Source organism: Lepisosteus platostomus, chromosome 17 (assembly GCF_059453375.1).
Source record: "Lepisosteus platostomus isolate fLepPlt1 chromosome 17, fLepPlt1.hap1, whole genome shotgun sequence".
Classification (NCBI taxonomy): Eukaryota; Metazoa; Chordata; class Actinopteri; order Semionotiformes; family Lepisosteidae; genus Lepisosteus; species Lepisosteus platostomus.
This window is the reverse complement of record NC_142627.1, coordinates 23565139-23576041: the sequence shown is the minus strand read 5'-3', so window position 1 is coordinate 23576041 and position 10903 is coordinate 23565139.

Here is a 10903-nt window from a genome sequence, read left to right as displayed (position 1 = left end):
GGGCTCTTCAACCCTTAAGCTTAAGAGTTCTCTCAATTGAACAGATCTTGCTTGATTCATCAATTCGTCAGACTAACTTGATTGGGTTTCTCCAAGACTGGGCTGGAGATTGCTTCGTCTGCTTTTAAAATCCATTCTAGATTAATGATGTCGATTTGCAATTTGTTTAGAGCTTTCATGTTGTAATTGGAAATAGGAGACATTCCTAAGTCAGAAGGTTTTTGGATCTTGCTGGATAATGTCATATGCAGACATAACTAAGAAATATAATTATTCACATGTGATGTACTAGATGGGTTACTTGAATGTTGATCTAAACTGGTGCAAGGGTAAATTTCACAGTGCTGATCTTGCCATTACTGAATGATAATAGCCAAGGCTGTTTGGATATATTGAAGGAAATTACGTAACGACAGACAGTGATAACACTAGTAGATTATTCAGATTTCAGATAACATCTACAGCTGGAATACAGCACATGGTTAAAGTCCACATTCTGTACACACAATACTAGATATCTGTTTCATACAGGCAGCTGTCATCATCCAGCAGGTTTTGTATTTTAACTCATTCTCTATTTTTTAACTCTGCATGCAGTCTCGCATTATGTATAAAATTGTTTGATCTTGTGATCTTGTTTTGACACATTCAATGTGCCTGGTTAAAAAAAAGAAACTTAAAATGGCTCAAAAGAAAATTTGACAAGGAAAGATCAAGACAATTCAAAGAAACACTGAAAATTTAATAAAACTTTGCTTAGTTATTAGAGATGCAAATCTAAATGAAATGTGGTGCTATATAAATCTGGTGGTGCTATACTCTATATAAATCTGATCTCATCTTATTTCCTAACCACTCACTCCTGGTGAGGGTCGTGGTGGAAGCAGGCTGTGCAGGGCAGACCAGACTGCCCTTTTCCCAGAAACAACAGCGCCTCCCAGTTGACTCCCAGGTGCTCCCAGGCCAGCTGAGAGATAAAACCCCTCCAGTTTGTCCTGGGTCTGCTTGGGAGACCTTCCCGGTGGGCTGTGTCTGGTACATCTCCAGTGGGAGGCACCCAGAGGGCATCTTCTCTAGGTGCCCAAACCACCTCGACTGGCTTCTCTCACTCCAGAGGAGCAGGGACTCGACTCCAATTTCCTCCTGCACTGGTGAGCTGCACACCCTGACATGGAGAGTAAACCCAGCAGCCCTGCAGAGAAAGCTCATTTCCACTGCTTGTACCTCATTCTTTCGGTCACTCCCCAAAGCTAGTGACCATAGTTTGCAAGAAAGCGTGTGTAGACAGGGAAGGCAAGCTCCCATGTCCCTCTGGGATTGTGGTCCTGTTGTGGTGTCCCAGGGAGGCTAGAGCAATGGCATTTTGTTGGCAGCTTTGCACTCCTCTTAGGATTACCCTCGGCAAATTGGTCTAAGGTGAGGGGCCAGACAAACAGTGATCCAAACTAGACTCCCATGGTGGTTCCATTAAAAACCTGGATCAGGAACACTGGGACCCACCCCTGGAGCCAGGCCTGGGAGTGGTGTTCACAGGCTTGCAGCCAATGGGTTGGGCTCAGCAGCCGCAGGGTGAAGGACGCCAGTCGGGTGACGGGCTTGAGCAGCACAGATGCTAAGTGCAAGTACAAATAATTCTCATGACAAATAATGAAAAAGTAAAAATAATGACAAGTAATTAAGCATGTTTGAAAGCACAAATCACTTCTGCGTCTTTCAGATGAAGGTTGCAGGGGAGTTGTAGCTGTCACAAGACAGGGTACAGGGTGCAGCGTGGACGGGCAAGTCCATTGGAGGGCAGAAACACAAACACACTCACATCTGATGGGAATTTTCCCAGAAGCCAAATAACCTAGCAGTACGTTTTTGGGCTGTAGGAGGAAACCAGAGCACCTGGAGGAAACCCGCGTGAACAAGAGGAGAACATACAGACTCCATGCACCCGAGATCTGGAACAGGCCCCAGCACTGTGGAACCTCTGTAGCCATTTCTAATTTATTTTAATAAAAATCCATCCTTATTTTAGAGAGTGGACTATAACCATTATTAGAAAGCAACTTGGTGCATTTCCTAGCTCACATATTAAACCATTTTATTATGCTAGTCATCCAGATATGTTGTCTGATTTGATAACTGCAAGATCCACAATGCTCTTATTCCATAAACTGAAACATGGAACTTACCTTTTTCAATGAAAAGGTTATGAATATTGTATTACTACATGATTACTACTGTTGAAACTTCTCTGATTTGAAAGTTGAAACTGATTTTTCACTTTTTTAAGTGGAAAATCTTAATATGTACAAAGTGACAAACAGAATCTCATTCTATCACAGTTTCATGGCTGAGTTGTTTCAGCAAGAACTGGTACTAAATGTATGCAGAAAGGCATCAAAAATGCAAAAAATGAGTACTGGAACATTTGTGTTTTGAGTGCCTCTCAGTAGGTATTGATTTGACCTCTGTCGGTTCTTCTTCTAACTAATGTCTAACCTTTTCAGACAATATATATCAATAGAAGTGTTAAGAAACTAATGCCTCTTATTCTACTTAAACAGAAATAAAAACAAAAGTTAAACAGATCCTCACGGTAAAAGTATTAATATTCAAAAGAACAGTCTAATGACGCAAAATCTCAGTACTGATTTTAAAGCAGTTCTGCAAATTCATTCCAAAGGCCAGAAGCTTGATTTGATAATCCTGTACTTGGCACAAACATGCCTACAGTATTGCAACACAGTAGCACTCTCTGGACATTGTGTAAATGATTGGGATGCCAACAAGCAATTTTTTTTTCACCCATACCTTTTAACCCTCAGAGGATCTGTTCATAATGATAGACTCTGAAATGCCATAGGCTTGTTGAAACCTGCCCCTCAATTCTCCACAACCAGTTCTCCGCAACTTTATTCTTTCAAGGGTAACATTTACAAAAACTGATTTATTTGACAACAGGAGGAATGATTAAAAAATACCATTGTATTGAAATTTAAAAAAAAACACAACACAACCGTTACATTTTAACCATCACACAACCCTAACTGAAGACAGAAATTCAGCTTTCCCAAGCAGATGAATGTGGTTATTATTGCTTACCATAATGAAAAATGAATGCAGCCATTCAAAAAAGGATTAACTTGAGTGTATTGGCTGTGCACACTTTAAAGTGAAATAACGCAGATTGAAAATTTTGTGCATTGCTTAATTTACCAAACATGAGTTCCATTTGGAGATAACAATCTGTGGGAAAGTGATTTCTAATGTCAGAGCGCCCCATCTTCTATAAAGTCAAAACAGCAGCTTGTGTAACATGATCCATCATAAAAATGAGTAAAAAGAATACACTGGAAACCATTGTCCACTGGATTTCTGGGATTTACCTTTTATTGAAAGGCTTAAACTTGATTAATTTTTTTGTGAAAAATTATTTTTGGTATAAAAATACAGCAGTTTTTACATATCTTAAAATCAGCAGCACAAAACACACTTTCAACAATTCACTCTATCACGTTCTGAGTTTTTTATGGAGTATGTCTAATAAATGCCTGATTAATAACTTAGTGTTTTTCTTTTATGTATATGTATTTACAGAATTTAGAAACAGACACAATACACTTAATCATTTCCCATCTCCTGTCATGCAAATTCCCTGAGACAATGAAACCATTCCTGGTTTAATTAAACCATTTCTGTTTTATCACTATTATGATTTACTGTAAGTTTTAAAAGACTACAGGCCAGGGAGAATTAGCTGAAGCATAATGATTTTGACAGTAGTAAAAAGTCCGCAGAAGTAAAACAGCTACCCAGAATGTAGTGTACTGAAAATGACATGTTATGATGAATTATGCTGAATATGACTGTAGCTTGTTTTCACAGCAAGAAAAGATTAATGCAATTTAGCCTAATGCCAGTTTTATTCATAGTGTTAGTCATAGTGTATGTCTTCAAAAAGTTTGCACTCACTTTTCTCATTTAATCTTTTAGCCTCTTCAACAGAGCACTTTCTTAGAAAATTATAATATTCTTTGTTCCTGGAACTTTTAAAAATCTTCAGTAAGCAACAACTTTACTGCACAAGACTGAATTTGACTAACAGAGATTCGATATTTACAAAAAAGAGGGGTAATTTAAGTAGAGTGCATCTTGGGAGATGGTGTGAACATATATAAACATCTCATTTAAGATGACTGGAACATCTATTTACAATGTTTAATTTAGGACAGAAAAGACTGAAACAATATACTGTACAAAACTTGGAGACTTTTTAGAATTCCTCAGATCAAAAGGTAAAAGAAACAGAACATTCATGTTTCTACTCTAAATTTTGTGTATCAATATTTGTAAAGTTTTACATAATTGTTATCTTTTGCTTTTATCCAGTTCAAAAAAGCCAATGAACTGTAAAAAATTAAGTGTACAAAATATTAATAGATATGTACATTAACTTTCCTTCTCTTAAAGGAAACATTTTGGTGTAGGTCTTAGGGACTGGATTTATGTTTATTTTCTATGCTTCTGATTTATTTTTTAGATTTCTCTGCTGAAAGTCATTTTGCCAGCATCTTAAATAGTTCTGTCATTGTTTTTGAATGAATCCATGTTGATATAACGAACATGTGTTTTTTCATAAATACAAAAATTATGTTATGACATCTGTTGTTTGGTTTGGGATATCACAGTCTTGAAGTTTGTTTTTTAATCATTTCTGATGTGCATCACTTCATTCAAAAATTCATTCATTCTACAAATGAAAAAAAAAAAGCTGTCAAAATTAATTTATGTAATCCCAGTCTTTAGTGTTAAATTTCAAACAAATTCAGGATGAATTACAAAACACTTAGAATGGAACTTGCCATAAAATAAGTCAATAGGCTGACTTAATTTAAAACAAACCTCTTTTTTAGAAATCAGATTACGACTAAATATTTAAATAAATTCACATTTTAAGCACTTTAATGTTCCCGAGTGGCTTTATTTCTGTCAGGTTTACATTTTTGTTTTGAAACTTATGGAACGTGGGTATTTAAAGATCTTAACCATGATATGATGATCAAGTTTTTTAAGGGGTATAAATCCAGTATAATCAAATATCATTCAAATTTCTTTTCCAGTGATGTGATGGAAATATTTGTATTATGTAAGTTCACTGTCTTAATATATCCTATTTAAAATGAAAATAAACCTAGGTAATATTTATATTATGCATTATCCTTCAGGCATGTATTTGAGCAAAGTTCAAGGCTCTTGGATAATGTACTGGTTTAGGACAGTCAACAGCCGCCCATTTGAGTGAATTAAGCTGTTTCAATCCTTCCCCATATTTGTCATTCTTCAGGGTGTATAAAAATAAAAGACAATTTCTTGACCATGTAAAAACACAAATTCTGTTCAATCTAAGACAATGTATACTGGCACAGAATCATTTTCATCACCTTTAACTGCTAAAGGTATTATTGAAATGACAGAAGAAACTGAAGATTCATGACCAAGGTCCTGAAGATGAAGAATAGGGAGTCTATGCTACAGTATAGGTCTTATTAATTATTAATCAGTTATGAACTATTTATGAATGGAGAGCAAGGAAATCACATTATAGAGTATGTTATATTGTGCATTAAGGTCAGGAACTCCTGTGTAGATAATGTATGGCATATTGTGTCAGAAACAAAGTTGTAAGAAAACCAATTCCACTGGGTTATCTCTCTTAATTTTCTCATTTCATCAAATACATGTATAGCTGGAGTCAATATCTAATGGTTCTTGTAACCCAAACCCTACTCTGGCCTGACATGCAAGCTCATGTAAACATCATTCATTCAACATGGTTCAGCAGATTGAAAATGTTTCTAAAGAGGATACATTATTGAAGAAGATACATTTCCATGAGCTTTTTTTTCAGTGGTGTTCATGGTTTGAGACATATTTTTTGGTTTGAGGAATATTTTCAAATCTGGTGACTGGAGACCTTCAGGGTCTCACTGAACGATTGCTCTGTTGAAACCCCAGCTAGGGTTAGGGTTAGTATTCCCACACTACTTACACAGTTTTTACGCTCTGTGCTGGATTTGGGGTCCCAAGTGAACTTTAGGATGAGTGTTAATTTGCTCCTAGCTGAAACTTTTTTTTAGAGACTTTTAGGTGCTCATAATGTATATTGCACTGTTCAGTAATTATGTTCCAAAACTGAGTCAGATCAAAAGTTGTAAGAAAACCTTTTCTATTGCATAAACTCTCTTAGTTTTCTCATCTAACTTACAATTAGATGTATAACTTCAGTCAACATTTAAAGGTTCTTGTAACCTTAACCCTACACTGGCCTGAAATGCTCCCTCATATCAATACCATTTTAAAGCAGTTTTCAGCTGATTGAAATTTGTCTAAAGAAGATACTATATTGAACAAGATAAATATTCAAGAGCTGTTTTGAGTGGTTTTCATTGTTTTAGACCCATATTTATTGGTTTGAGGAACATTTTCAAATCTGATGACTGGGGGTCTTCAGAGACTCTTTGCAGGATTGCTCTGTTGAAACCCCAGCTAGGGTTAGGGTTAGTATTCCCACACTACTTACACAGTTGTTACGCTCTGTGCTGGATTTGGGGTCCCAAGTGAACTTTAGGATGAGTGTTAATTTGCTCCTAGCTGAAACTTTTTTTCTGAGACTTTTGGGTGCTCATAATGTATATTGCACTGTTCAGTAGTTGTGTTCCAAAACTGTGTTAGATCAAAAGGTGTAAGAAAACCAGTTTTACTGGGTAAACTCTCTTAATTTTCTCATTTAATGTGGAACTAAATGTATAACAGGAGTCAAGATTAAGTGATTCTTGTATCCCAAACTCTACACTGGCCTGAAATGCTCCCTCATTTCAATACCTTTTTTACTGCATTTTTCAGATGATTGAAAATTTGCCTGAAGAAGAGACATTTCCAACTTTTTCCAGTGGTTTTCATTGTTTCAGTCTGATAGTTTTTTTGGTTTGAGGAAGATTTGTTGACTGGATGTCTTCGGAGACTTGCAGCTAGATGTATAAAGTGGAGTCAACATTTCATGTTTTTTTTTCTGAGTATACCATCATCTGAAGTACAACTATGCAAAAAATACTTAAGGTAAATATACTTCTGGGTCTTGAAAGTATTCTAACAAGGAAACAAGATATAATATACTGGACATAGCCTTTAGCAAAAGTCTTTCACCACTTATTCAAGGCAGGATAATTACTATTGACTGGGAAATTACTCATCTAGAGTAGTGCTCACCTATGAAAACAGTGACAAAACTGATCTACTGTATGTGCAGACCAACACATCTTACTGGACTTCTTTTGTGGATAAAGTTATGGAAACAATAGATAGAAATAATCTACAGTATATGGATACTCACCATAGATTTAGAAAAGGTAGATGTTTTTTTAACTGATTTTTAAGTTACTTTAGAACAGCAACACTAAATGACATGCATAAAGATTACAAAGTGTTTTATTTATATATTTTGAAGGCTTTTTAAGGTAATATTTGAATTAGGTGTAGTTAATGGATTGGAGACAGTTTCAGATTAAGTTATGAATTATTTAATTTGGGATGATCAATGTACTGTACCATAGGGGTCAGTTTTGGAACCACTGTTCTTCTTAATCAATGAAATAAATGCAGATATACTGTAGATAGCAAACTAATGTGGTTTCCAGATGAAACCATAATGGAATGACTGGCAAATACTGTAGAACCTGCAAAGACAATTAAAAAAGATTAAAACAGAACTCAAGCCTGGGGAAACACCTGGCAAACAATTAAGTGTGTAATGCAGAGAAGTGCTGTGTATTATAAACAGGTAGCAAACACATAGAATTTGGGTATAAAATGGAAAACATTGAGCTTGAAGACTTCCAGCCATCCATTTTTGAACCCCTTTATCCAGTATAGAGCCTAGCCCGGTGAGCAGTGGGTGAGAGGCAGGACACACCCTCGATGGGGTCCCAGTCCATTGCTGGACACACACAGGCTCGCACGCACACACAAGGCTTTTTTTTCCAGTAGCCTACTAACCCATGGAGCTGTGGTAGTTCAGACGGCAAGGGCATCTGGTTCCTGACCAGAAGGTCCCAGGTTCAGTCCCAGGTAGGGGCAGGTGATGTAGCTCTAATTCATTCCAGACGGCTCCCAGGTTCACTCAGCCTGGTTTCCCAGTGAGTACTGGGGGTTAATCTTTCCAGGGGTAACAGGCCAGTTCACAGGTGTGATGCTGACCCCATCACCTCCGCCTCCAGTGTTGGATGGTTGAGAAACATGGTGGCCCTTGCCCCCCATTCCCCGTGGGCCTTTATGGCCTGAAGAGGGACTGACCTAGTAACCCACCTGTATGTCTTTGAAGTGGTGGCTCAAACTGGAGTACCTGGCCACTGTGGCACCAGGATCAAATTTTGGTCACCGCATTTCCAAAAAAGATATAGTTGCTCTGATACATGTGCAGAGAAGAACAAGAGATACATTCTAGGGTGCTACAGTGAGAAGGTAAAATAACGCATTCATTTTAGGCGATTTAAAATCCTCATTGACAAAGTCAACTCAAAGGACTTTATCAATATCACCAGTAGAACACAAACCAGGAAACACAAGTGGAAACTTTGCAGAAGTACTTTTAAAATTGGAAACAGATGGGAGTTTTACAAACAGCGTTGTGGCATTGTGGGACAAACTAGCCACTTGGTTCAAACGTCTTTCAAGTCAAATTATCTTTGAATCTTTGGCAAAGTATCAAAGTAGTTGTTTCAAGAAACAGCTGCATAATATCTTAGGATCAGGTAGCTACTAGCAGTTAGCAACTAAATGGGCTGATTTGGCCTCCTTTTGTCTGTAACCCATCTTAAATGATGTAACGTACTGTAGCATGGAGCGGCAGAGACAGTGCACACAGCTCACCTGCACGTTCCTCCATCCAGTCGGCTGAGCAATCACCAGATGGCCACACGTGGGAATAAACACTCTCATGCTGGAGAGTCCAGGGATGACACCCTCGGTGTAGCTGGAACAGTGGGTGCAGTACAGATCTTGAAATGTAGTCAGTGTAACAGTGCGGTACGATTACCACCAGTGCCAATAACCTGATTTGTATTAAAAAGCTTTAATGGCCTGTTTAGACCATTTCACTCCTGCCACTGAAATAGCCATTCCCTTACAAATATCTCAGCAACCCTGTTATGATTTATTTTTATAAGCATACTTTGCTGTTTCCCACTGAGGTTGTCATACTGGTTTATAAAAAGCAGTTGCACAGCCTCTGTGTCGGGATGTTACCATTGTACTGGAGATGTTGGTGATGGTAATAGGGTTCAGGCTGAATTATACTATATAGCAGTCGTAGCTGTTGGTAGTGAGCCCTTAAACTCTCCAGTCCCTTGGGCTGGTTGTTGCTTGTGGTTGCCTAGTTAGTAGAACTACTATCGTCTGGTGAAGGGGGCTGGATGGGCTCTGAATGTCCTGGGACTTCATGTTGGATTCAAGCCAGCAAAATACCCAGCGTACAGCCCCTTCCTGTGAGCCAGAACGGACACAACAGTGTGACTGAACGGACAGGTTTTTGTGCATTTTATTCCTGCACTATTCAACTTTGTACACGCAAGCCCACAGGCATACATACCACTTTTTGTCATTTCATACTTACAGTATAACACCACAGATGTATCATCTCACCTTCCTCACTGGGTTAGGAGAAAGGAGCCGTGTCAGTGTGTGAGCTGCAAAGAAACAGGCAGGCTAATTCCATGCTGAAAAAGGTATCTAATTTCACAATGCTGGCACTTTTTGTGTGTAAACAATGCTGCTAAGTAAGGTTTTAGTAGTCTCAAATGTTTCACTACCATAATGAAATCCAAATTTCACCCCAGGTTCATGACTGTGAATCCCTGGACATGCTTTACGTGCTTTAGCCCAACCAAATGGGACATAAGCAAAAGTTCAATGCTTGACATTTTTTCAAACTCAGAAATCTGCCAAAAACTTAACTTTTTTGTCATTAACATCTATACATAACCATTATTAGCTGACTTTGTGGAGCCTTCCCATGTAGTTATAATGGCCTAAACTGGGAATACTGTAAATAAAAAATATTCGTATTTATTGACCAGTTGGATACTGGAATTCAAAAAAAATTTGAAACTGGTGACTAATGTTTCTATAACAATATTAATATTTTAGAACACAGTAAAAGGTAAGGGCTAATTTGCCCAGTAGCCCTCATTTGGTAAAATGAAAAAAGTGAGAAGCCCCTCATATTTTTCTGCTAAGCTGAACTCGGAAAACATGGAAGCAGAATTGTGTCAGGAAACTGGATTCATGTCTCGTTTGAATGATCCCACACCTTACAGCACAATGTGAAGCATCCATTTCAATTTTTTTTCAAGGCTAATTTTTGCCATCTGACTTGTCTTGGATTGTTAGACTTAGATTTTGGAGTTTTGATTCACTTTTCAGAAACTGATCAATTAATGATGCATTTTCATGTGTACAAAAACACCCTTTCCTTTGCATATTCATCATGTGATGATAATGGGTTTTATATTTTCATTGATTGTGCTAATGATGTCATCAAAAGGAGACATTTTTCTTTGAACCACTATACCCATTCATCAAATGCTTAAAAACAGTTGCTTATATTAAGTGATGTATCCATTATTACTACTTTAAATCAGTATTTTGTGATGTAGTGTATGTGACAATATGGAGACTTATTTAAACTAGTACTCTACTGAACACCTCTTGTGATTAAGTATTGTGTGTTTAAGGCAAACTAGTAAACAGAATAAAAGAGTGATGACTGTGGGTAGAAGCTTTCGTGTGGAAATGTATTATTACAGCTCTGACCACTGTCGACAAAGTGCTATATAACAAACATACAGAAACTTAACTT